Source organism: Rhinoraja longicauda, chromosome 43, assembly GCF_053455715.1.
Source record: "Rhinoraja longicauda isolate Sanriku21f chromosome 43, sRhiLon1.1, whole genome shotgun sequence".
NCBI lineage: Eukaryota > Metazoa > Chordata > Chondrichthyes > Rajiformes > Arhynchobatidae > Rhinoraja > Rhinoraja longicauda.
This window is the reverse complement of record NC_135995.1, coordinates 6,565,614-6,591,693: the sequence shown is the minus strand read 5'-3', so window position 1 is coordinate 6,591,693 and position 26,080 is coordinate 6,565,614. Positions and strand designations below refer to the sequence as shown.

The 26,080-nt window shown below is 47.3% G+C and overlaps 1 protein-coding gene and 1 long non-coding RNA gene across 2 annotated transcripts in view; one reads left to right on the top strand and one right to left on the bottom strand.

The window, feature by feature from the left end:
• LOC144612204 (myelin-associated glycoprotein-like) overlaps nucleotides 1-26,080 on the bottom strand; it is a 760,913-nt gene that overhangs the window by 136,136 nt on the left and 598,697 nt on the right.
• On the top strand, nucleotides 12,061-15,268 carry LOC144612096 (uncharacterized). Its single transcript, XR_013549625.1, has 3 exons — nucleotides 12,061-12,186; nucleotides 12,914-12,960; nucleotides 15,134-15,268. It is a non-coding gene; the product is annotated as an uncharacterized LOC144612096 (long non-coding RNA).

Genomic DNA, 26,080 nt, shown 5'->3' with positions numbered 1-26,080 from the left:
TTTCCCCGTTGGGCCCGTCCTCGTAGGGTTTCCATTGTAACCGGGAGGAGGGGAGGGCGGGAAGGGGGAGGGAGGGAGGAGGGAGGTGTGGAGGGAGGAGGGGAGGGGAGGGAGGGGGGAGGGGAGGGAGGGGGGTAGGGGGGAGGGGGAGGGAGAGGGGATGGGGGAGGGGAGGGGGAAGGGGGGAGGGAGGGGGACCTCCCCTTTTCCCAGTACTCCTCTTTCCCCGTTGGGCCCGTCCTCGTAGGGTTTCCATTGTAACCGGGAGGGGGGGAGGGAGGGAGGAGGGAGGTGTGGAGGGAGGTGTGGAGGGAGGAGGGGAGGGGGAGGGAGGGGGGGAGGGGAGGGGGAGGGGGGAAGAGGGGTAGGGGGGAGGGGAGGGAGGAGGGGAGGGAGGGGAACTCCCCTTTTCCCAGTACCCCTCTTTCCCCGTTGGGCCCGTCCCCGTAGGGTTTCCATTGTAACCGGGAGGGGGGGAGGGAGGGTGGAAGGAGGGGGAGAGGGGTGGAAGGGTGGAGGGAGGGGGGGAGGGAGTGGGGGAGGGTCGGATGGAGGGAAGGAGGGAGGGGTGAGTTAGGGGCTGAGTGGTGATGGAGGTTGGGATTGAGGGGGGAGAGAGTGGGGATGGAGGTGGGAAGGAGGGGGGAGGAAGAGGTTGAGGGGGAAGTGGGACCTCCCCTTTTCCCAGTACCCCTCTTTCTCCCACCACCAAGCCCCCACCGCAACGACCCCTGTTGTCCCCCTCCCCAGTCCCCATTCTCAGACCCCCCCCATTCTCTTGGAATAAAAAAAAAAACTTTTTAAAAAAAAGTGCTTTTTAATTGCTTGTTTTGAAACATTCGCGGTTAAGTGCTTTTTTAAAAAACATTCGCGGTTAAGTGCTGGTTTTGAAACATTCGCGGCTACTTAGTGCTTCTGTCAGTTGCTTTTCGAGGGAAGGAGTAGGGAGGTGTGGAGGGGGGAGGGGAGGGGTAGGGAGGGGGGAGGGGAGGGTGGAAGGGGGGGAGGGAGAGGGGAGGGAAGGGGGTAGGGGGGAGGGGGAGGGAGGGGGGAGGGGGGAAGGGGAGGGAGGGGGGAAGGGGAGGGGGAGGGAGGGGGGGAGGGAGAAGGGAGGGAGGGGGGAGTGAGGGGGGAGGGAGGGGAACCTCCCATTTTCCCAGTACCCCTCTTTCCCCATTGGGCCCGTCCTCGTAGGGTTTCCATTGTAACCGGGAGGAGGGGAGGGAGGGTGGAAGGAGGGGGGAGGGGGAGAGGGATGGAATGGTGGAGGGAGGGGGGAGGGAGTGGGGGAGGGTGGGATGGAGGGAAGGAGGGAGGGGGGGAGTTAGGGGCTGAGTGGTGAAGGAGGTTGGGATTGAGGGGGGAGGGAGGGGGGAGGGAGTGGGGATGGAGGTGAGAAGGAGGGGGGAGGAAGGGGTTGAGGGGGGAAGTGGGACCTCCCCTTTTCCCAGTACCCCTCTTTCCCCCACCACCAAGCCCCCTCCGCAATGACCCCTGTTGTCCCCCTCCCCAGTCCCCATTCTCAGACCCCCCCCCCCCCCCATTCTCTCTCTCCCCCAGACACACTCTCAGTGCTTTTTTCGAAACACTTGCCCCGGTGGCCCACGAGCATAGGGGCCCAATGCTGATCTGTGTATGATAAGTGACTTGCAATAAAAAAAAATACTTTAAAAAAAGAGAAGTGCTTTTTAAGTGCTTGTTTTGAAACATTCACGGTCACATAGTGCTTCTCACTGCGATCTGTTAGTGGTGCTTTTCGAAACAATGTAGCACCCATCTCAAACAAGCATTGGGAGGATGGGAGGGAGGGAAGGGGAGGGAGGGAGGAGAGAGGTGTGGAGGGAGGGGGGAAGGGGAGGGGGAACGGGGGGGAGGGAGAGGGGAGGGAGGGGGGATGGGATGGGGGAAGGGGGGAGGGAGGGGGACCTCCCCTTTTCCCAGTACCCCTCTTTCCCCGTTGGGCCCGTCCTCGTAGGGTTTCCATTGTAACCGGGAGGAGGGGAGGGAGGGAGGAGGAGGTGTGGAGGGAGGAGGGGAGGGGGGGAGGGGAGGGGGAGGGAGAGGGTTAGGGGGGAGGGGGAGGGGGGAGGGGAGGGGGGAAGGGGAGGGAGGGGGACCTCCCCTTTTCCCAGTACCCCTCTTTCCCCGTTGGGCCCGTCCCCGTAGGGTTTCCTTTGTAACCAGAAGGGGGGGAGGGAGGGTGGAAGGAGGGGGGAGGGGGAGAGGGATGGAAGGGTGGAGGGAGGGGGGGAGGATGGAGGGAAGGAGGGAGGGGGGGGAGTTAGGGGAGGAGGGGTGAGGGAGGTGGGGAGGGAGTTGGGGAGGAGGGGGGGAGGGAGTGGGGATGGAGGTGGGAAGGAGTGGGGAGGAAGGGGTTGAGGGGGGAAGGGGGGGGAGGGAGGGAATAGGGGCCCCATGCTGATCTGTGTATGTTAAGTGACTTGCACAACTTTAAAAAACTGGCAGTTGCTTTTCGCAACAATGTTGCAACAATCTCACACAAGCATTGTGACGTCACGAGCTGAAGATGTAAATTTAAAACCGAGCTGATCTCTCATTGGTGCACGGGTGCCATTGTGACATCACGCACTGAAGCCCCTTCAAGAAAAGGGTTAGAAATGAAAATTTATACTTTAATATCTCTCTAGCTTTAAAAAGGTAGCTTCAATTTGAACGAAAGTACTTACAATAGTTGCCCATGTTAATGGTGAATACGGCGGTACAAAAATCGTAGCGCTTTGGTGTACCGTCTGGGAGGAGTAGGGTTTGGACCCTTCAAGAAAAGTGTTAGAAATGAAAATTTAAACTTTAATATCTCTCTAGCTTTAAAAAGGTAGCTTCAATTTGAACGAAAGTACTTACAACAGTTGCCCACGTCAATGGTGAATACGGCGGTACAAAAATCGTAGCGCTTTGGTGTACCGTCTGGGAGGAGCAGGGTTTGTAAGTTATGGACAGAAATCTTCGGAATCTTCCGTATATACATACGGAATCTTCCGTATATACATACGGAATGTTGGACCGCAGAGTTTTAGTATTATACTAGACCGAGTGGGCCCGTTGGGCCCGTCCTCGTAGGGTTTCCATTGTAACCGGGAGGGGAGGAAAGGGGGAGGGTTGGGGGAGGGAAGGGGGAGGGAGGAGGGAGGGGAGGGGGGGAGGGGGGAGGGAGAGGGGAGGGAGGGGGGTAGGGGGGAGGGAGGGGGGAATGGGAGGGGGAGGGGGGAAGGGAGGAGGGAAGGGGGGGAGGGAGAGGGGAGGGGGGAGGGAGGGAGGGGGACCTCCCCTTTTCCCAGTACCCCTCTTTCCCCGTTGGGCCCGTCCTCGTAGGGTTTCCATTGTAACCGGGAGGGGAGGGCGGGAAGGGGGAGGGAGGGAGGAGGGAGGTGTGGAGGGAGGAGGGGAGGGGAGGGAGGGGGGAGGGGAGGGAGGGGGGTAGGGGGGAGGGGGAGGGAGAGGGGAGGGGGGAGGGGAGGGGGAAGGGGGGAGGGAGGGGACCTCCCCTTTTCCCAGTACTCCTCTTTCCCCGTTGGGCCCGTCCTCGTAGGGTTTCAATTGTAACCGGGAGGGGGGAGGGAGGGTGGAAGGAGGGGGGAGAGGGATGGAAGGGTGGAGGGAGGGGGGGAGGGATTGGGGAGGGAGGGAAGGAGGGAGGGGGGAGTTAGGGGGGAGGGGGGAGGGAGTTGGGGAGGGAGGGGGAGGAGGGGGGGAGGGAGTGGGGATGGAGGTGGGAAGGAGGGGGGATGAAGGGGTTGAGGGGGAAGGGGGACCTCCCCTTTTCCCAGTACCCCTCTTTCCCCGTTGGGCCTGTCCTCATAGGGTTTCCATTGTAACCGGGAGGGGGGGGGGAGGGAGGAGGGAGGTGTGAAGGGAGGAGGGGAGGGGGAGGGAGGGGGGAGGGGAGGGGGAAGGGGAGGGGGGAAGGGGGTAGGGGGAGGGGAGGGAGGGGGATCTCCCCTTTTCCCAGTACCCCTCTTTCCCCGTTGGGCTCGTCCCCGTAGGGTTTCCATTGTAACCGGGAGGGGGGGAGGGAGGGTGGAAGGAGGTGGGAGGGGGAGAGGGATGGAAGGGTGGAGGGAGGGGGCAGGGAGTGGGGGAGGGTGGGATGGAGGGAAGGAGGGAGGGGGGGAGTTAGGGGCTGTGTGATGATGGAGGTTGGGATTGAGGGGGGAGGGAGGGGGGGAGCGAGTGGGGATGGAGGTGGGAAGGAGGGGGGAGGAAGGGGTTGAGGGGGGAAGTGGAACCTCCCCTTTTCCCAGTACCCCTCTTTCCCCCACCACCAAGCCCCCTCCGCAACGACCCCTGTTGTCCCCCTCCCCAGTCCCCATTCTCAGACCCCCCCCATTCTCTCTCTCCCCCAGACACACTCTCAGTGCTTTTTTCGAAACACTTGCCCCGGTGGCCCACGAGCATAGGGGCCCAATGCTGATTTCTGTATGTTAAGTGACTTGCAATAAAAAAAAATACTTTAAAAAAAGATAAGTGCTTTTTAAGTGCTTGTTTTGAAACATTCGCGGTCACATAGTGCTTCTCACTGCGATCTGTTAGTGGTGCTTTTCGAAACAATGTAGCACCCATCTCAAACAAGCATTGGGAGGATGGGAGGGAGGGAAGGGGAGGGAGGGAGGAGAGAGGTGTGGAGGGAGGGGGGAAGGGGAGGGGGGAACGGGGGAAGGGGGAGGGAGAGGGGAGGGAGGGGGGATGGGATGGGGGAAGGGGGAGGGAGGGGGACCTCCCCTTTTCCCAGTACCCCTCTTTCCCCGTTGGGCCCGTCCTCGTAGGGTTTCCATTGTAACCGGGAGGAGGGGAGGGAGGGAGGAGGGAGGTGTGGAGGGAGGAGGGGAGGGGGGGAGGGGAGGGGGGAAGGGGGAGGGAGAGGGTTAGGGGGAGGGGGAGGGGGGAAGGGGAGGGAGGGGGACCTCCCCTTTTCCCAGTACCCCTCTTTCCCCGTTGGGCCCGTCCCCGTAGGGTTTCCTTTGTAACCAGAAGGGGGGGAGGGAGGGTGGAAGGAGGGGGGAGGGGGAGAGGGATGGAAGGGTGGAGGGAGGGGGGGGAGGATGGAGGGAAGGAGGGAGGGGGGGGAGTTAGGGGAGGAGGGGTGAGGGAGGTGGGGAGGGAGTTGGGGAGGAGGGGGGAGGGAGTGGGGATGGAGGTGGGAAGGAGTGGGGAGGAAGGGGTTGAGGGGGGAAGGGGGGGAGGGAGGGAATAGGGGCCCCATGCTGACCTGTGTATGTTAAGTGACTTGCACAACTTTAAAAAACTGGCAGTTGCTTTTCGCAACAATGTTGCAACAATCTCACACAAGCATTGTGACGTCACAAGCTGAAGATGTAAATTTAAAACCGAGCTGATCTCTCATTGGTGCACGGGTGCCATTGTGACATCATGCGCTGAAGCCCCTTCAAGAAAAGGGTTAGAAATGAAAATTTAAACTTTAATATCTCTCTAGCTTTAAAAAGGTAGCTTCAATTTGAACGAAAGTACTTACAATAGTTGCCCACGTTAATGGTGAATATGGCGGTACAAAAATCGTAGCGCTTTGGTGTAACTTCAGGGAGGAGTAGGGTTTGTAAGTTATGGACAGAAATTCTTCGGAATCTTCCGTACATACACATATACATACATACATACGGAATGTTGGACCGCAGAGTTTTAGTAGTATATAGATAGATAGATAGACTAGACCGAGTGGGCCCGTTGGGCCCGTCCTCGTAGGGTTTCCATTGTAACCGGGAGGGGAGGAAAGGGGGAGGGTTGGGGGAGGGAAGGGGGAGGGAGGAGGGGAGGGAGGGGGGGAGGGGAGGGGGAGGGAGAGGGGAGGGAGGGGGGTAGGGGGGAGGGAGAGGGGGGGATGGGAGGGGGGAGGGGAGGGGGGGAGGGAGGAGGGAAGGGGGGGAGGGAGAGGGGAGGGAGGTGGGTAGGGGGGAGGGAGGGAGGGGGACCTCCCCTTTTCCCGGTACCCCTCTTTCCCCGTTGGGCCCGTCCTCGTAGGGTTTCCATTGTAACCGGGAGGAGGGGAGGGCGGGAAGGGGGAGGGAGGGAGGAGGGAGGTGTGGAGGGAGGAGGGGAGGGGAGGGAGGGGGGAGGGGGGGAAGGGGAGGGGGAAGGGGGAGGGAGAGGGAGAGGGGAGGGAGGGGGGATGGGATGGGGGAAGGGGGGAGGGAGGGGGACCTCCCCTTTTCCCAGTACTCCTCTTTCCCCGTTGGGCCTGTCCTCGTAGGGTTTCAATTGTAACCGGGAGGGGGGGAGGGAGGGTGGAGAGGGATGGAAGGGTGGAGGGAGGGGGGGAGGGATTGGGGAGGGAGGGATGGAGGGAGGGGGGAGTTAGGGGGGAGGGGGGAGGGAGTTGGGGAGGGAGGGGGAGGAGGGGGGGAGGGAGTGGGGATGGAGGTGGGAAGGAGGGGGGATGAAGGGGTTGAGGGGGGAAGGGGGACCTCCCCTTTTCCCAGTACCCCTCTTTCCCCGTTGGGCCCGTCCTCATAGGGTTTCCATTGTAACCGGGAGGGGGGGAGGGAGGTGTGGAGGGAGGTGTGGAGGGAGGAGGGGAGGGGGGAGGGGAGGGGGGAAGGGGAGGGGGAAGGGGGGAGGGGGTAGGGGGGAGGGGAGGGAGGGGGACCTCCCCTTTTCCCAGTACCCCTCTTTCCCCGTTGGGCCCGTCCCCGTAGGGTTTCTATTGTAACCGGGAGGGGGGAGGGAGGATGGAAGGAGGGGGGAGGGGGAGAGGGATGGAAGGGTGGATTGATTGGGGAGGGAGGGATGGAGGGAAGGAGGGAGGGGGGGAGATAGGGGGGAGGTTTGAGGGAGGTGGGGAGGGAGGGGGAGGGAGTTGGGGAGGGAGGGGGAGGAGGGGGGGAGGGAGTGGGGATGGAGGTGGGAAGGAAGGGGTTGAGGGGTGAAGGGGGACCTCCCATTTTCCCAGTACCCCTCTTTCCCCCACCACCAAGCCCCCTCCGCAACGACCCCTGTTGTCCCCCTCCCCAGTCCCCATTCTCAGACCCCCCCCCCATTCTCTCTCTCCCCCAGACACACTCCAAGTGCTGTTTCGCAACACTTGCCCCGGTGGCCCACGAGCATAGAGGCCCCATGTTGATCTGTGTATGTTAAGTGACTTGCAATAAAAAAGACTACTTGAAAACAGTGGTTTAAAGTGGTTTAAAGTGCTGTTTTTGCTACATTCGCGGTCATTTAGTGCTTCTCACGACCACGGTCATTTAGTGCTTCTCACTGCGATCTGTTAGTGGTGCTTTTCGAAACAATGTAGCACCCATCTCAAACAAGCATTGGGAGGATGGGAGGGACGGAAGGGGAGGGAGGGAGGAGAGAGGTGTGGAGGGAGGAGGGGAGGGAGGGGGAAGGGGAGGGGGGAACGGGGGGAAGGGGAGGGGGAGGGGAGGGAGGGGGGATGGGATGGGGGAAGGGGGGAGGGAGGGGGACCTCCCCTTTTCCCAGTACCCCTCTTTCCCCGTTGGGCCCGTCCTCGTAGGGTTTCCATTGTAACCGGGAGGAGGGGAGGGAGGGAGGAGGGAGGTGTGGAGGGAGGAGGGGAGGGGGGGAGGGGAGGGGGGAAGGGGGAGGGAGAGGGTTAGGGGGGAGGGGGATGGGGGAGGGGGTAAGGGGAGGGAGGGGGACCTCCCCTTTTCCCAGTACCCCTCTTTCCCCGTTGGGCCCGTCCCCGTAGGGTTTCCTTTGTAACCAGAAGGGGGGGAGGGAGGGTGGAAGGAGGGGGGAGGGGGAGAGGGATGGAAGGGTGGAGGGAGGGGGGGAGGGATGGAGGGAAGGAGGGAGGGGGGGAGTTAGGGGAGGAGGGGTGAGGGAGGTGGGGAGGGAGTTGGGGAGGAGGGGGGGAGGGAGTGGGGATGGAGGTGGGAAGGAGTGGGGAGGAAGGGGTTGAGGGGGGAAGGGTGGGGAGGGAGGGAATAGGGGCCCCATGCTGATCTGTGTATGTTAAGTGACTCGCACATCTTTAAAAAACTGGCAGTTGCTTTTCGCAACAATGTTGCAAACCATCTCACACAAGCATTGTGACGTCACAAGCTGAAGACCTTGAAAAAAAAGGTCAGAAAAAAATTATGTAAATTTAAAACCGAGCTGATCTCTCATTGGTGCACGGGTGCCATTGTGACATCACGCGCTGAAGCCCCTTCAAGAAAAGGGTTAGAAATGAGAAATTTTAACTTCAATATCTCTCTAGCTTTAAAAAGGTAGCTTCAATTTGAACGAAAGTACTTACAATAGTTGCCCATGTTAATGGTGAATATGGCGGTACAAAAATCGTAGCGCTTTGGTGTACCGTCTGGGAGGAGTAGGGTTTGTAAGTTATGGACAGAAATCTTCGGAATCTTCCGTACAAACATACGGAATCTTCCGTATATACATACGGAATGTTGGACCGCAGAGTTTTAGTAGTATATAGATAGATAGATAGATAGATTTCAATAGAGGGAGCGATGGCATTTGTTATGTCTAACTGTTTTATCTGACTTTCTAGGTCATGTTGTTCAGCTCGCTTCTTCTTATTTTGAGACGCTTGAAAAGCAATAATACATCCTCTCACAAACGCTTTAAATGTTTCCCAAAGCAGGGACGCAGGTGTTTCAGGAAGGTCGTTTGCGTAAAAAAAAGTCTCAAATTGCGATTTAAGATAGTCATAACATGCTTTTTCATTTAAGATTTGCGGATTAAATCTCCAATTAGTCTGTTTCCCCGTTACTCCTTGGAGTTTTACCCTAAATGTTAAAGGGGCATGATCGGATATAATAATATTATGATATTTTGAATTATACGTATAAGGAATAAGTTTGGAGTCCACCAAGAAATAGTCAATTCTTGAATAAGTTTTATGCACAGGTGAATAAAATGAATACTCTCGGCCTGAAGGATTATCAATCCTCCAAACATCTTTTATATTTGCACTATTTATATAAGAGTTTAATAATTCACACGACTTGGATTTTGTTTTCCTTTGAGTTGAAGATCTATCCAAATAAGGATCTAATGTACAATTTAAATCTCCTCCAATTATCAAGTTATATTGTCCAAATTCTGGAATGGTATTAAATATATTTTTTTAAAATAACGGATTATCAAAATTTGGTGCATAGACATTCACCAATATCAATTTTGTAGAATATTGTTCTCCCACTAATATAACATATCTACCTTCAGTGTCGACTATAGAGGAAGTATGTATCAATCCATTTGCCTTTCAGTCTATTATGTGCTACATTTTTAGATGAGTTTCCTGAAGGAACATTATGTCTGCATCAATAGATTTTAAATGTGAAAGTACTTTACCTCTTTTAATTGGTTCATTAACACCCTTGACATTACAACTACAAAATGTAATACCTTTACCCCCTGTTTTCCTAATAGAATCTTGCATCTTAACCGATAAATAGTCTATAATAAAGCAAATGGTCTGGCACCCGGACTACAACATTTTTCTTGAATGAAGGGTGGATGATCTTTTGTACTACGTAGAGTGTTTCCCGGAAATATCTCCCAAAAGTATATAAATTCTGAAAAATGACATAATAATAAAAGTTAAATCTAAAAAAAAAATCAATATATAAAAGGTTAAAAGAGTGCAGGAAAGAAGAAGAGACAACTAAAACTACAACTACAATTAGTGCAGTTAGTGTTAGCCACCCTAAGGTGGCAAAAAATCTAAGGACTTCCGTGAGATGTAAAAAAAAAATTAATACTAGCTCCGTTTTTTAACAAAGTTATTGTTTGTTTGTTTTTTAAAAAGAGAGATAAACGGGGCAGGCCCGACACTAATTAGTCTATGATAAATCGATTTTTCTGTCTAAGGTGTATTAATTAAGTATTCAAAGTAAAGTTTACATAAATCAAATATTACTTATACTTCTTATTAGTAATGATTAATAAAAATATATATGTTTTTTAATTAATAGTAATTAGTTACGGTTAATATTCGTATAGTATATCCACTAAACTTAAATCTTTAAGTTTTAATATTTTTAAAGTCCAATCAGATGTCTGCCAATTAAGATAGCCGTGAAATCATAATCAAGCCTTCAGCGACCTTTCGATCTCCCGAGCAAATTCCAGTGCTTTATTATGGTCAGTAAAAAAGGATTCATTTTGATTGTAGGTCACTCGAAGTTTTGCTGGATACAACATACCAAATCTGAGCGCTGGGATCTTCCTGAGAATAGATCTTGTCTCATTAAACAGTGCTCTTTTCTTAACCACCTCAGAGGGGTAGTCTTCTGAAGATGCGAATCTCATCGCCTTGAAATAATAAAGCTCTGTTACTAGCAATTCTTGACAGCATATCTTCTAAAACGTGAGCATTATGCACCCTCAGAATCAAATGCTTTGGAGGCGCATTAGCACCTGGCCGTGCTCTCAGTGCTCTATGGGCTCGATCCAACAAGGGCTTTGAATCCATTTTCAAAACTACTTGTAACAACTCAGCAGTAAAATCACGAAGGTTTTTATCTTTTTCTTTGTCTTCTTTAACTCCAAGGATTCTTAAATTTTGTCGTTTTGAATGACTCTCTAGGTCAGTACATTTTTCGGTTAATCTCATCAATAAATCAGAAAAACGCTGAGTCTCCGACAGTACTACTTTTGTTGTTTCAGCACTCGTCTCGGCTAAAGTTTCCAACTCACCTATAGCCTCATCATGTTGTTCTATTGACGCCGTGATGTGGTTCAGCTTACCGGAAAAATCAGAGTCCAACTTTTGTAACTTGGAGGTTACTTCCTCCATGTGTTCATTCATAATTACACACATTTCAGCCTTTGATTTAGCCAACTGATCCTTAATAGTAGATAGTATTTCCCCCTTCATTCCTTTAAGTGATACTAATTCAGCTTTCATCTCTTGTAGTTCAACTGTCATATTTGCCACTTGAGACTTCATACCTGAAAGCTCCTCACCCACAACGCTGCGAAATTCTTCCAAACCAATTTTTTTAGGCTGTGGATTCCGGGTTGTTCGTTTGGCAATTTCTTCCTGAGTCGACGCTGAGGTTTGAGCTGTAGCAGAGGCTTCCATCTGTCTTGGTTCTTCTTCTTCCACGGGTCTTGTTTTACCCGTTCCTTTTTTAACGGTTTTTAACGGGGGGGTGCGACTTGTCGACATTTACTATTAAAAGTCGCGATCTGATGACGTCACCCACCCTTTGTTGAAAATTGCCGGTAAGTTGCAACGGGCCCGTCCCGTTCCTCTCTTCTTAGATCGAAATGTTCACGGAGCTAGTTGACGTGCGACTTGCTCAGTCCATAACGCCACCGGAAGACCCTGCTTACGTTCCTGACGTTTGTCGCACCTTCATGTCGACTGTCAGGTGTCTCGTGCACAAGAACACCTCGATCTGTCTGCACTCCACCCACTTTTAATTTCTATTGCCTTTTCATACTTCACACAAGTGCTTAACCTCGCATTGTTTTTCATTAAGTTCCGTTCGCCCGGTTTAAACCCATTCTCTCGATCTGTGTCAGTCCTTAAACCTATGTGTCACTCCTTAAACCTATGACTTAAAAGAATTGACTATGACTTTTATCCGGAGAAAGAGATTGTGACTATCCAGCTTACTAACATTCCTCACAATTTTATAAACCTCCATAAAGACACTGCTCAGGTTTTGTCCTTGCTCCAGGGAAAATAGACAGCTTATCCATTCTCTCCCTTTAAACTCAAAAGTCCCAACACCATTTTCTACTCTTGGCAGTTTTGCAGCTGCCAAGGCCCCATGTGGTGTCTGCTCATCATAGTTCTCGAGCACTGACACCAATGTGCAAAACAAATGATTTTGTGGATGTTCCTTTTCCAGTCCTCTCTGTTACTGTAGTCCCACCGCACAGCTGAGTGTCCAGAGCTGCCACGTTACAGGAGGTTGATGTGGAATGTAAAACATGTCATGGAGCTGCTGGGCAGAACGGCCTGTTTATATGCAGAGACATAAATAATTCATCTTCCCTTTGTGGCCATTGCAGGTCAAACGGAACCACATATCCTGGTCAATTCTGCCCTCTTCAACCATCCTGGCAAAATGAGAGCAAGATTCGGGAACAACAATTACTGGAATCTTGAGCAAGATGCTGGAGTAATACAACGGCTCAGGCAGAGTTTGCTGAAGGAATGGAAAGCCATTTTGGGTTGGTCAGACTGAAGAAAGTGCGAACAAGCAACTTTCAATATCAGGAGCGCAGGTAACATTGGTGAATGGAAGGATGCAAACTGAGCAAAATTCAACATAAAGAATCAAGGGGGCAATTGGTGAAATGGGGACTGGAATATGAGGGAACAGGAGAGAGTGATAAGTGGTTGTACAGACTGAGAATCAGTATCCTTGGAAGCTTGAGTGAATAACTGATGATCCCTGTTTTCCAGTATGTGCTAAGTCTTGTTCCACTATTTCCTCTGTGTTGAGCTCAGTCACGATGTTCTCATGCTGATTTTCAAACTGTTTAGTGGTCCCATCTGTCCCCCTCGTTGCAGCACTCTCCATAATTTTTAATGGTCCAAGATATATGGCTGCCTCCAATTCAGATCTTTAGATAAACTGATGTAATTTTTAGTGAACGAGGAATGATTGTGTGGATGTTCCTTGTCGAGTCCCCTCTGTTCGCTGCAGTCCCACAACACAGCTGAGTGCACAGTGCTTTCACATTGCAGGATGTTGGTGTGCAGTATAAAACAAGTCAATGTTGTTGGGCTGAATGGCCTGTTCCTCTGCAGTAACTTCCATACAAAACACCCTTGTTTTTGCAACCACTACAGGACAGTTTGTTTGTTTGTTTTTATGTCTTGAGTGTTTTTGTCATGCGACTTTGAGCATTTGGAAAAGCGCTATAAAAAATAAATGTTTATTATTATTATTATTATTACATTACTAATGGGTTAACTTCCCTGCTCTATCATCCGTGTTTTTACCAGGAAATACATAGACTGAGAAGAAGGGACTTTTCACACAAAGGAATCAGGTAACCATTGATGAAAGGGCTCAGATGCAAATTGAGCAACAAGGAAACGAGAATTTATGGAAAAGGAGTGGCAGAGGGGTGGGGATAGGGATAGGAGGAGGGAATGGACAGATAGAGGCAGTTTTCATAGGAGTTTGAGTGGAAGGGCTTAAATACTTGTTTCTGTGTACCAAATTCAAATCTGCCATCATAACATTTCCAATGGAAGCACTGCAGATTAATTTGCCACCATTCCCACAATCCTGTTTGTAACAAGAAACATCTAGACGGAAAACAAAGTACTTTTCATATCGGGCACAGGTAACATTTTGTGAAAGGCCACAGATGCAAATTAGGCTTGCATACACTGGAATTTAGGAGGATGAGAGCATTTTATTGAAACATATAAGATTATTAAGGGATTGGACACGTTGGAGGCAGGAAACATGTTCCCAATGTTGGGGGAGTCCAGAACTAGGGGCCACAGTTTAAGAATAAGCGGTAGGCCAATTAGAACGGAGATGAGAAAGAACTTTTTCACCCAGAGAGTTGTAAATCTGTGGAATTCTCTGCCTCAGAAGGCAGAGAATTCTCTGCCTCAGGAGGCCAATTCTCTGGATGCTTTCAAGAGAGAGCTAGATAGAGCTCTTAAGGATAGCCGAGTCAGGGGGTATAGGGAGAAGGCAGGAACGGGGTACTGATTGAGAATGATCAGCCATATTCATATTGAATGGTGGTACTGGCTCAAATGGCCTACTCCTGCACCTATTGTCTATTGTTTATTTTCTATTGTCTACGCCACAGATGAAAAAAGGACAAACGGAGAGTTGGTGGAGTGGGGGGATGGGAGGCAAAAGGTTTTCAAGGCAGTTTGAAATTTTGGACTAGTGTAGGAAGGAACTGTAGATGCTCGTTTAAACTGAAGATACATACAAACAGCTGGAGTAACTCAATGGGACAGGCAGCATCTCTGGGGAGAAGAAATGGGTGACGTTTTGGGTTGAGAACCTTCTTTAGATGGGTCGAGAACCAATACATCACCCATTCCTTCTCTGCAGAGATGCTTGCCTGTCCCACTGAGTTACTCCAGCTTTTTGTGTTTATCTCTGAATTATTGGACTGATTGGCCTGTTTCCGTGCAGTATCTTAATAATTCACACTGACATAACTGGACATTGCAGTTCCAATGGAAATGCTCCACTGTTCCATTCTCCCCTGTTCTGTTGTCATATTTATAATGGCAGTTCAATGAGAATAAGGCATCTTGCACTTCAGGATCCCAGATAACTGGCCAAATTTCACAGTGGCAAACTGAACAAAAGTTGGGAATGTGGAACGAGAGAGGGATTTTCCAATGAGCAGTGAAAGAGACAACAGCTGGAGAGGCACAGAGTGAGAGAGACAAACTAATGAATGGATGGGCATAAGAAGGAGGTGTTTGAGTTGCAGACGGTGTTAGGGGGCAGTGAAAGGGGAGAGAAATGGAAAGTTTATTTATTACAGTTTGAAAGCAAAGGCAGAATTTTCCCTATTTCCCAATTTGTGCCAATCTCATTCACCTGTTACTGCTGATCCTGGTCATAAAATTCATAACCTGGTTTTAAATGCCTTCCATGGCCTTGTCCCTTCCTATCACATATCCCCCACCATTACCTTCAGTGGTTGGCTCTCTCAGCCACTCTAATTCTGACCTGTTATCCACAAATTTAACAGCTTCACAATTAATGGCTTTGTCTTCAGCTGCCCAGGCCCTGTGTGCCGTTAGCCCGTTACTGATCCCAAGCCCAGTGACCAATGTCTGGCACAGTGATTGTCCTGTGGAAGTTTTCTATCCAATGCTCTATGTACATTGCATATCCACTGGCGCGGTTCTTGTGTGTGCAAGTATTCAAAGGCAGGTTGAGTAACTAAATGGGGACTGCAATGGATGCTCAGTGTACTGGGATTAGATAAAGAAGCGTGGGAGGAGCTGGTGTCATTTTTAAGCATGGAATTGGTGTTGGTTCGATTGGACATTTCTTTGGTGGGCAGTTCGATTATAATTGTCCATTAAAGTTATAGAAGATCCATTGCATTGCCCGTGGTGTTGTATGGACGTGTCCAGTAGATATTCTTCAACATCCTCTATCCATTAAAGATCCAATAGTCAGAGCCCTCTGTCCAATGATGCTTCTTAGTATTGTGTATGTTTTAGGAAGCTCACTGACTGAGTACAATGGACTCTCCATGTCTGAGGCAGAGAAAACGGCCGGGGAAAAGTCACAGGAACATTCAGCAACGGATGGAAGCAAGGCTGAGGTGAGAGAGGGAGCTCGGACTGGGAAAGTCATAGAGTCATACAGTGTGGAAACAAGCCTTTTGGCCCAACATGTCCACGACGACCTATCCTATCCATGTACTTGTTGTGAAAGTAGCTGTCTCAATTACCTCCACTGGCAGCTCGTTCCATATACCTACCACCCTTTGCATTTAAAAAAAAAGTTGCCCCTCAGGTTCCTTCCTATTCAATCTTTCCCTCCTCACCTTCAATCCATGGCCTCTGGTTTTGATTCCCTTACTCTGGGGAAAAGATTGTGCATTTATACTATGTATTCCTCGCATGAAATGATACGTCTCTATAATATCACCCCTCATCTTCCTGCACTCCCGAGTTATAAAGTTTTGGCCTGCTCGACCAAGGAGTGAATTTCCTGTGTCCTTTTCTGCTGTTCCACCACTGCATTATTTATCATTGAATTAGAATCCTCCATCAATGACTGCCAAGATCACTCAGTGTCTTCTCACAGGAACACAGTAAAACAGGAACAAAAGTAGATTGCCTGCCCTGTGTCAATGCAATCATAACTGATCTGCCCCAGACTTCAACTGATAGAGTCAAAGTGTCATACAACACGGACACAAGGCATTCAATTCACCTTGTCCATACTGATCATTAAGTATCAATTTATATCATTCCCAGATATCAACATATGATCTGTCACCTTCTAGGCCTTGGTGATTCAAGTGCTCATCTAGATACTTCTGAAATGTTGTGATAGCCTCTGCCGTCACCATCCTCCATACAGTATTAAACTCCTGGGCTCTGTCATTTACAGTGTTACACTCCTGGGCCCTGTCATTTACAGTGTTACACTCCTGGGTCCTGTCATTTACAGTGTGAAACTCCTGGGCTCTGTCATTTACAGTGTTACTCTCCTGGGTCCTGTCATTTAGTGTGAAGAAGGCATATGGCGCTGTTGCCTTCATTGGACAGGACATTGAGTGAAGGGTTAGGAAGGACATCATGTTACATCTGGATAGAACATTAGTGAGTCTACATGAGTATCATGTGCATTTCTGATCACCATGTATTTGGAAGAATATGATTGAGATAGAGTGGTTGCAGAAGGATGTTGTCGGGACAGGAGTGCTCAAGATGTGAGGAGAGCCTGGATGCGTGGGGGCTGTTTCTTTTTTGGAGTGAAGAAGGCTGTGGGGTGACCTTGCCAAGGTTTATTAAATTACGAGGGGCATAGATAAGATTGATGCTTGCATTCATTTTACCAAGGCAGAGGTTGGAGGCCTCTATAGGCTGACTAAAGCTGGAGGCCATGGGTTTAATGTCTGCCTGGATTATGGGCTATTACCTACAAGGAGAGGATAGCTGATGGAAGTATATAAAGTTACGAGAGGTATACAGAGACTAGTCAGTTAGACCTTCTTTCCCAATGTGAAATTGTCAAACACAAGAGGGAATAGATTTAAGGTGAGAGAGACAAAGTTTAAAGTAGATGTGTAGGTTTAGTTTTTTTTAACGCAGAGTGATGGGTGCCTGGAACATCCTGCCATGGGTGGTGAGGAAGCAGATACAATAATAGCATCGGAGAGGTTTACAGATAGGCTCGTGGACCTGCAGGGAATGGAGGGATATTGATCATATGTCGTCATGCAGCAGGGAAAAAACCCTTCGGCCCAATTCATTAATGTCGGCTAAGATCCCCTAGTTTAGGTAGTCCCATTGGCCCATTTCCTTCTAAACCTTTCCATGTACCTGTCCAAGTATCTTTTTATTTTTTTTTACTTTATTTTTATTTTTTTTTTTTTTTACATACATACAAACACAAACTAAACAAACATAGGAGATGCATATTGAATGTAAATACCCTTACTTTAAGTTCCCAAGAACGGAAGAGACTCGAGTCCCGGCATTGCCTGTATTAATAATGACCATCTTTTATCAAACATGTCTGTTGTCAACTGTAACCTTGCTGTGATTTTTTCCATTATATACACATTTTTTACCCTATCTCTCCATTGCATTATGCTTGGAGGCTGTGGTTTCAACCACGAAGTTGTTATCGTCTTCTTTGCTATCAGCAGCAGGATTGTCAGTAAATGTTTCGAACTCTTATCTGTCATACTGTCAGGAATTATACCCAAAATGTAAAGTGCTGGTTCCAGAGGGAAGTTAATGCCCATAATCTGTTTAATTTCCTTTTGAATATTCTTCCAGAAATCCTGTATTTTTGGGCAATCCCAGAATATATGAGTGGAGTCCCCAACTTCTCCACACTCCCTCCAACATAAATCCGTTGTATTACTATATTTCGATGTAATGAATGGAGTATAAAAGTAACGCATTTTAACTTTCCAGTCAAATTCCCTCCATGTTGGGCTCTTAGTTAGTTTATGTCCCTCTTTAAATGATTCCTCCCACCCTTCTTCTGATATTATGATATTCGCTTCCAGTTCCCATTTTTCTTTGATATGTAAGTTGTTCTCTTTGAATTCATGTTGTAGTGCTTCATAAATTTTTGATATAATCCCTTTTTTTGACTTGTCTTCCGAGAACCCCCACAACACTTCCTCTAATTTAGATGGAGTCTTGCAGATGTTCTCCCATTCCTGATGTTTCTGTAGGTAATCTCTTAGCTGTAAGAATTTGTAAAAGTCATGAGCAGATAAATTGAATTCTTTTTGAAGTTGTGTGAATATTTTCATTGTTTGTCCCTGAAACATTTGATCTATGTATATTAGCCCTTTGTCAGCCCATCTGTCAAATCCTGAGTCCATGGTAGATGGTACAAAGTCTGGGTTTTTTGCTATTCTAGTAGCCCTGCTTACAGAATTTGACAGCTTCAGCTTCTTTCTTACTGCTGACCAGATTTTCATTGTTACCCTAATCCACTCGTTGCCCATCCTGAGCCTCTTCAGGGCCTTCTCGTTTAAAAATGGGAGTGATTCTAAAGGCAAATTTTTACAAGCGTTTTGCTCCATCTCCACCCACATTGAATCTTTCTCTTTAGTGGTCCACATGATTAAGGCTCTGAGTTGCGTTGCCCAATAATAATTTCTTAAATTAGGCAAGTTCAACCCTCCCTTTTCTTTTTTGCTAAGAAGCGTCTTGTATTTAATTCTTGCTTTTTTACTTTGCCATAAGAATTTCGATATAATTTTATCCAGTTTTTTTAGAAAAGCTCCCGAGATCATAATAGGCAACGATTGGAACAAAAACAACAGTCTTGGCAATATATTCATTCTGACTGTTTCTACTCTTCCCACCAGAGTCAACGGTAAAATCTCCCATCCAGCCAAATCATCCTTTATCTCAGATATCAGTTTCCCATAATTAGCTTCAAATAGCTGTGCTGTATTCGAAGTGATAATTATACCAAGGTATCTAAACCCTTTTTTGGTCCATTTAAAATGGACTTTTTCTTTAAGTTCCACTGGACAATCTCCTGAGAGCATCATTGCTATTGATTTGGCTTCATTTGTCAAATATCCTGATATTTCACCATATTCTTTTAGGTTATCTAGTAGAGCTGGTATAGACGTGGAGGGCTCCACTATGTATGTTAATAAATCGTCCGCAAATAATGACGTCTTGTGTTCTATGCCCCCTTGAACGATGTGAGAGGGGAGGTAAATACAGAAGTTAAAGTGTTGTACTTAAATGCGCGTAGTATAAAAAATAAAGTGGATGAGCTTGAGGCTCAGTTAGTCATGGGCAAGTATGATGTTGTAGGGATCACTGAGACATGGCTACAAGAGGACCAGGGCTGGGAACTGAATATTCAGGGGTACACAACGTATAGAAAAGACAGACAGGTGGGCAGAGGGGGTGGGGTTGCTCTGATGGTAAGGAATGATATTCATTCCCTTGCAAGGGGTGACATAGAATCAGGAGATGTTGAATCAGTATGGATAGAAATGAGAAATTGTAAGGGTAAAAAGACCCTAATGGGAGTTATCTATAGGCCCCCAAACAGTAGCCTCGACTTAGGGTGCAAGTTAAATCAGGAGATAAAATTGGCGTGTCAAAAATGTAATGCTACGGTGGTTATGGGAGATTTCAACATGCAGGTAGACTGGGAAAATCAGGTTGGAAATGGACCCCAGGAAAGAGAGTTTGTAGAGTGCCTTCGAGATGGATTCTTAGAACAGCTTGTACTGGAGCCTACCAGGGAGAAGGCAATTCTGGATTTAGTGTTGTGTAATGATCCTGATCTGATAAGGGGACTAGAGGTAAAAGAGCCATTAGGAGGCAGTGATCACAACATGATAAGTTTTACTCTGCAAATGGAAAGGCAGAAGGGAAAATCGGAAGTGTCGGTATTACAGTATAGCAAAGGGGATTACAGAGGCATGAGGCGGGAGCTGGCCAAAATTGATTGGAAGGAGGCCCTAGCAGGGAAGACGGTAGAACAGCAATGGCAGGTATTCCTGGGAATAATGCAGAGGTTGCAGGATCAATTTATTCCAAAGAGGTGGAAAGACTCTAAGGGGAGTAAGAGACACCTGTGGCTGACAAGGGAAGTCAGGGACAGCATAAAAATTAAGGAGAGGAAGTATAACATAGCAAAGAAGAGTGGGAAGACAGAGGATTGGGACTCTTTTAAAGAGCAACAAAAGTTAACTAAAAAGGCAATACGAGGAGAAAAGATGAGGTACGAGGGTAAACTAGCCAATAATATAAAGGAGGATAGCAAAAGTTTTTTTAGGTACGTGAAGAGGAAAAAAATAGTCAAGGCAAATGTGGGTCCCTTGAAGACAGAAGCAGGGGAATTTATTATGGGGAACAAAGAAATGGCAGACGAGTTAAACCGTTACTTTGGATCTGTCTTCACTGAGGAAGATACACACAATCTCCCAAATGTTCTAGGGGCTGGAGAACCTAGGGTGATGGAGGAACTGAAGGAAATCCACATTAGGCAGGAAATGGTTTTGGGTAGACTGATGGGACTGAAGGCTGATAAATCCCCAGGGCCTGATGGTCTGCATCCCAGAGTACTTAAGGAGGTGGCTCTAGAAATAGTGGAAGCATTGGAGATCATTTTTCAATGTTCTATAGATTCAGGATCAGTTCCTGTGGATTGGAGGATAGCAAATGTTATCCCACTTTTTAAGAAAGGAGGGAGAGAGAAAACGGGTAATTATAGACCAGTTAGTCTGACATCAGTGGTGGGGAAAATGCTGGAGTCAATTATAAAAGACGAAATTGCTGAGCATTTGGATAGCAGTAACGGGATCGTTCCGAGTCAGCATGGATTTACGAAGGGGAAATCATGCTTGACAAATCTACTGGAATTTTTTGAGGATGTAACTAGGAAAATTGACAAGGGAGAGTCAGTGGATGTGGTGTACCTCGACTTTCAGAAAGCCTTCGACAAGGTCCCACATAGGAGATTAGTGGGCAAAATTAGGGCACATGGTATTGGGGGTAGGGTACTGACATGGATAGAAAATTGGTTAACAGACAGAAAGCAAAGAGTGGGGATAAATGGGTCCCTTTCGGAATGGCAGGCAGTGACCAGTGGGGTACCGCAAGGTTCGGTGCTGGGACCCCAGCTATTTACGATATACATTAATGACTTAGACGAAGGGATTAAAAGTACCATTAGCAAATTTGCAGATGATACTAAGTTGGGGGGTAGTGTGAATTGTGAGGAAGATGCAATAAGGCTGCAGGGTGACCTGGACAGGTTGTGTGAGTGGGCGGATACATGGCAGATGCAGTTTAATGTAGATAAGTGTGAGGTTATTCACTTTGGAAGTAAGAATAGAAAGGCAGATTATTATCTGAATGGTGTCAAGTTAGGAGGAGGGGGAGTTCAACGAGATCTGGGTGTCCTAGTGCATCAGTCAATGAAAGGAAGCATGCAGGTTCAGCAGGCAGTGAAGAAAGCCAATGGAATGTTGGCCTTCGTAACAAGAGGAGTTGAGTATAGGAGCAAAGAGGTCCTTCTACAGTTGTACCGGGCCCTGGTGAGACCGCACCTGGAGTACTGTGTGCAGTTTTGGTCTCCAAATTTGAGGAAGGATATTCTTGCTATGGAGGGTGTGCAGCGTAGGTTCACTAGATTAATTCCGGGAATGGCGGGACTGTCGTATGTTGAAAGGCTGGAGCGATTGGGCTTGTATACACTGGAATTTAGAAGGATGAGGGGGGATCTTATTGAAACATATAAGATAATTAGGGGATTGGACACATTAGAGGCAGATAACATGTTCCCAATGTTGGGGGAGTCCAGAACAAGGGGCCACAGTTTGAGAATAAGGGGTAGGCCATTTAGAACGGAGATGAGGAAGAACTTTTTCAGTCAGAGGGTGGTGAAGGTGTGGAATTCTCTGCCTCAGAAGGCAGTGGAGGCCAGTTCGTTGGATGCTTTCAAGAGAGAGCTGGATAGAGCTCTTAAGGATAGCGGAGTGAGGGGGTATGGGGAGAAGGCAGGAACGGGGTACTGATTGATAGTGATCAGCCATGATCGCATTGAATGGCGGTGCTGGCTCGAAGGGCTGAATGGCCTACTCCTGCACCTATTGTCTTGTCTTGTCTTGTCTTGTTCATCTTTTATTCCTTTAATGTTTTTATTTTGTCTTATTGACTCTGCTAACGGTTCAATACTTGCAGCAAACAGTAGCGGGCTCAGGCAATCTCCTTGCCTGACTCCTCTTTTGAGGTAGAAGAAGTCTGAGCAGCAGCCATTAATTCTGATCCGTGATTTGGGATTTTTATAAACAATTCTTACCCAGTCTATAAACGTTGAGTGAAACCCAAAAACCTTCAATGTTTGATATAAAAAGTTCCATTTCACACGGTCAAACGCTTTTTGTGCATCTAGGCTAAGCAGCATGGTAGGTCTGGGATTATTTTTAGCACATGATATAAGATTTAGTGTTCTCCTGATATTGTTAGCCCCCTGTCTCCCCGGGATAAACCCCGTTTGATCTGGCTTGATTAATTTAGTTATATGTTGTTGCATTCTCTGTGCTAGTATGCTTGTTAATATTTTTAAATCATTACAGAGCAAGCTGACCGGTCTATATCCCTCACATGAAGTCGGATCTTTGCCCTCCTTATGTAATACGGAAATTATGGCTTCTGACCAAGTATCTGGGCGGTTTCCTGTTGATAGCGCATAATTAAAAACTTTACATAATTCTGGTGTTATGTCTTCTGCAAAACATTTATAATACTCCCCTGAGAAGCCATCTGTACCTGGGGATTTGTTACTTTTAAGGGTTTTTATAGTATCGGCTATTTCTTGTGACGAAATTGGTTTTATCATTTCAGATGCTTCTTCTACCTTTAATGCTGGTAAATGTAGTTTTTTGAAAAATTCTTGTGTTTTGGTCTCAGTGAGATTAGATTCTGAGTCACTGTATAAGTTTTTATAATATTCTGCAAAGGCCTTTGCTATCTCTTTTGGCTTAGCCATAATAAAATTGGAAGTGGGATGTCTTATTTTTGTAACTATTCTATTTGTTTGAGCTTTTCGCAGTTGGAATGCCAGTAACCGGCTTGCTCTGTTACCCATCTCATAATATCTTTGATTTATAAAACGAAGAGCTCCTTCTGCTTTATATGTTAAAAGTTCGTCTAACTCTTGTCTCATTTTTTTAAATTCGACGAGAATAGAGTTGTTTCTTGTTCTTTTATGTTCTAACTCCAACTCTCTGATTTTACTTTCTAGCTTTCCTTGCCTTTCCATTCGGGTTTTTTTCAATCTGGAAGTTATCTCTATTATTTTCCCTCTCATGACTGCTTTTCCTCCCTCCCATAATGTCGATGGTGAGACCTCGCCATTGTCATTTATTTGAAAATATTCCTTTAAGTTTAGTTTTAGTTCTTTGACAACCTTTTCATCTGATAGGATTGACACATTAAGTCTCCAGTACTTAAAGAAGGATTCCCTGCCCAGCTCAATGGATAGTATGACAGGGGCGTGGTCACTTATAGTTATGGATTCTATACTGCAGTCCCTGACTGTATGTATCTGTTGTTTTGACACACAAAAAATGTCTATTCTCGAATAACTCCCATGTGGGTTAGAATAAAAGGTAAAATCTCTTCCTTTAGGATTATTATGTCTCCATGGATCAACCAGACCTAATTCTTTTATAACATTATTTAGGACTCTGGATTTTTTTGTTTTTGGTCCCCTCTCAGATGGCAACCTGTCTAAGTTACCATTCTGTATGGTATTAAAATCCCCTCCCAAAATTATCATCCCTCGTCCGTTACTGGTAAGTATATTGGCTATGTTTTTAAAGAATGTTTCATTTTCTTCATTTGGGGCATAGATGTTTAATATTGAAATACTCATATCTCCTATTGTGCCAACCACCATGATATATCTTCCCATATCACCTTTAATCACTTTCTCTACAGAAAATGGTAGGGATTTATTAATTAGTATGGCCACCCCCCTTTTCTTGCCATATGAAGCATGGAATACTTGGTTTACCCATTCCCTTTTCAGTTTTTTATGTTCATTTTCACTCAAGTGAGTTTCTTGGATTAGTGCAATGGCACATTGTAGTTTCTTCAACTGACTCAATATTTTCTTTCTCTTAATAGGGTGATTTAGACCGTGCACATTATAAGAAACAAGGTTCAACTTATTCATGACATTTTAAGATGTAGGCCATAAACTCGGTTCCTCCTATAAATCAAAACAACTGTGCAAAACGATACACAGCGAAAAAACAAACAAACAATACACATCTCCCTCTGAACTACTATACAAAAATAACATGTGACTCCCAAAAGTCCCGTCATCAGAGAGTGTGGCAATCTCTCTGGGGAAATAGCACAATGTGCACCTGCAACTTCTCAGAATTAAGTTGCTCCTTGCTCAAATTGAGATCCAGCTTTGCTCCTTCAACCAATTTTGACATTATTCAGTATAAGTGTTACTTAAATCCCATAACTAGCTCCTTTTCAATTCTTTGAACATTAAACATAAATTCAGATTGTCCGCATTATATATACTTCAGGATTGTCATTATTTTTTTACCCTTAGTTCCAGGCTGTTTTTTTGTTTTTTTTTAGTCCTTACCACTGTGAACCTCAGAGTTCACAGACCGAGGGCTTGTATGTCCGCCTCTGTGATGGGTGGCTGTCTCCTCTTTCCCTTCTGTCCTGTCCCCGTAGTCCAGCTGCCCTCCATCCTCACTCTCTGTAGTTTCTCCCACTCGTCCTCCTCCACATGGATCCCCATGTCCTTCAGCATGGGGGCAGCCTCCATCAGTGTATTGAATGTCTTCGTCTCTGTTCCCAGAAACACCTTCAGTCTTGCAGGATATGGCGACTGTGCCTTTATGTTTTTCTCCTTCAACTTTTTTATTACATCCCGCACTTGTTTCCTCTTCTTCTGTATCTCGGTAGTGTAGTCATGGTTGAAGTAAATGGTCCGTTCCTCATATGTTATTTTTTGTTTCCATGCTTGTTGTATGATGCGGTCTTTCACCTGGTGGTCAATGAAGCGGGCGATGATGGCTCGCGGGGGAGCCGCACTCTCTTTCGGTTTGGTAGTCAGCGAGCGGTGCGCTCTTTCGATGCGGTATCTTTTTAATGCCATTATAGTCCTGCATCAACTACATCCACGGGCAGCATGTTCCATTTACCCACCATCCTCTGAGTGAAAAAATTGCTCCCAGGTTCCTGTTAATTTTTTCCCCTCTTACCTTAAACCTATGTCTACTGGTTCTTGATTCCCCAACACTTGGGAAAAGACCATGCACGTTTACCCTACTTATTGCCCTCATGTTTTTATATACCTCTATAACATCTTTTGCAAGGAGATATGATTAATTTTATCGTGCTGCATTCGGCATAGAGATTGTGGGCCATAGGGATGTTTCTGTGATGTGCTATTCTATGTCCTAATGTGAGCAGGGAAAGATTTATATAGGACGTGAGAGAAAGTTTTATTCACACAGAGGGTGATGGATGTATGGAATGAATTGGCAGAAGTGGTAAAGGCAGGAACAATTATGACATTTAAAAGCCTTTTGGACAGGTTCATGGATCGAAAAGGATTAGAGGGATAATTATGGTCATGCAGAGGCAAACGGGAGTTGGGCCAAAGAGTCAGTTTGCAGGCCGTAGTTGTGCTTCAGCTGCCAATGTCCTGTTTACTGTCTGTTCTGGGACCGGAGCACAGACACCAATATCTGATGCGACATGTTTTAGTACAACAGGAATGATCCTGCCAGTTTCCTTTTGCAGCCCCCTCTGTTCACTGTAGATCCACCACACAGCACAATGCTGCCACGTGTGATGATGCTGGAGTGGAGAATAAATCTGATAAAATTCTCTCCAATTTCCTCTCTGTTCCAGTTCCCATATAGACAGCTCAGTGTCACATACTGACCCAGTCTGAAGAAGGGTCTCGACCCGAAACGTCACCCATTCCTTCTCTCCCGAGATGCTGCCTGACCTGCTGAGTTACTCCAGCATTTTGTAAATAAATCGATTTGTACCAGCATCTGCAGTTATTTTCTTATACTAACGTGGCTGGGATTTATTCTGTGGCTGCACCCTCTCTAGCTCGCACTGTCCATTACATTTCCAATACTCAGTCCACTAGCAGTGTTTATATTACAACTACTCCCTCTGTTAACACATCTCCATTTCTGTTCCAGTATGGCCCTCTGTGTAGTAATGGTCAGCTGGTCATTAGGCAGTATTTATACAGGACCTACAGTGCATTTCCTCTCTAATACATTTGTCTGTTACAATTGCAGCCCCCTGCTCAGTGCTGACCCTTCACTGATCTGCGGTTGTTAGAGGAAGTTGACTGGAAACAATGGACTCTTCATTCCACAGACACAGAATAGGTGTTGGTTTGTCTGCTTTGCATGTTTTCCCCCA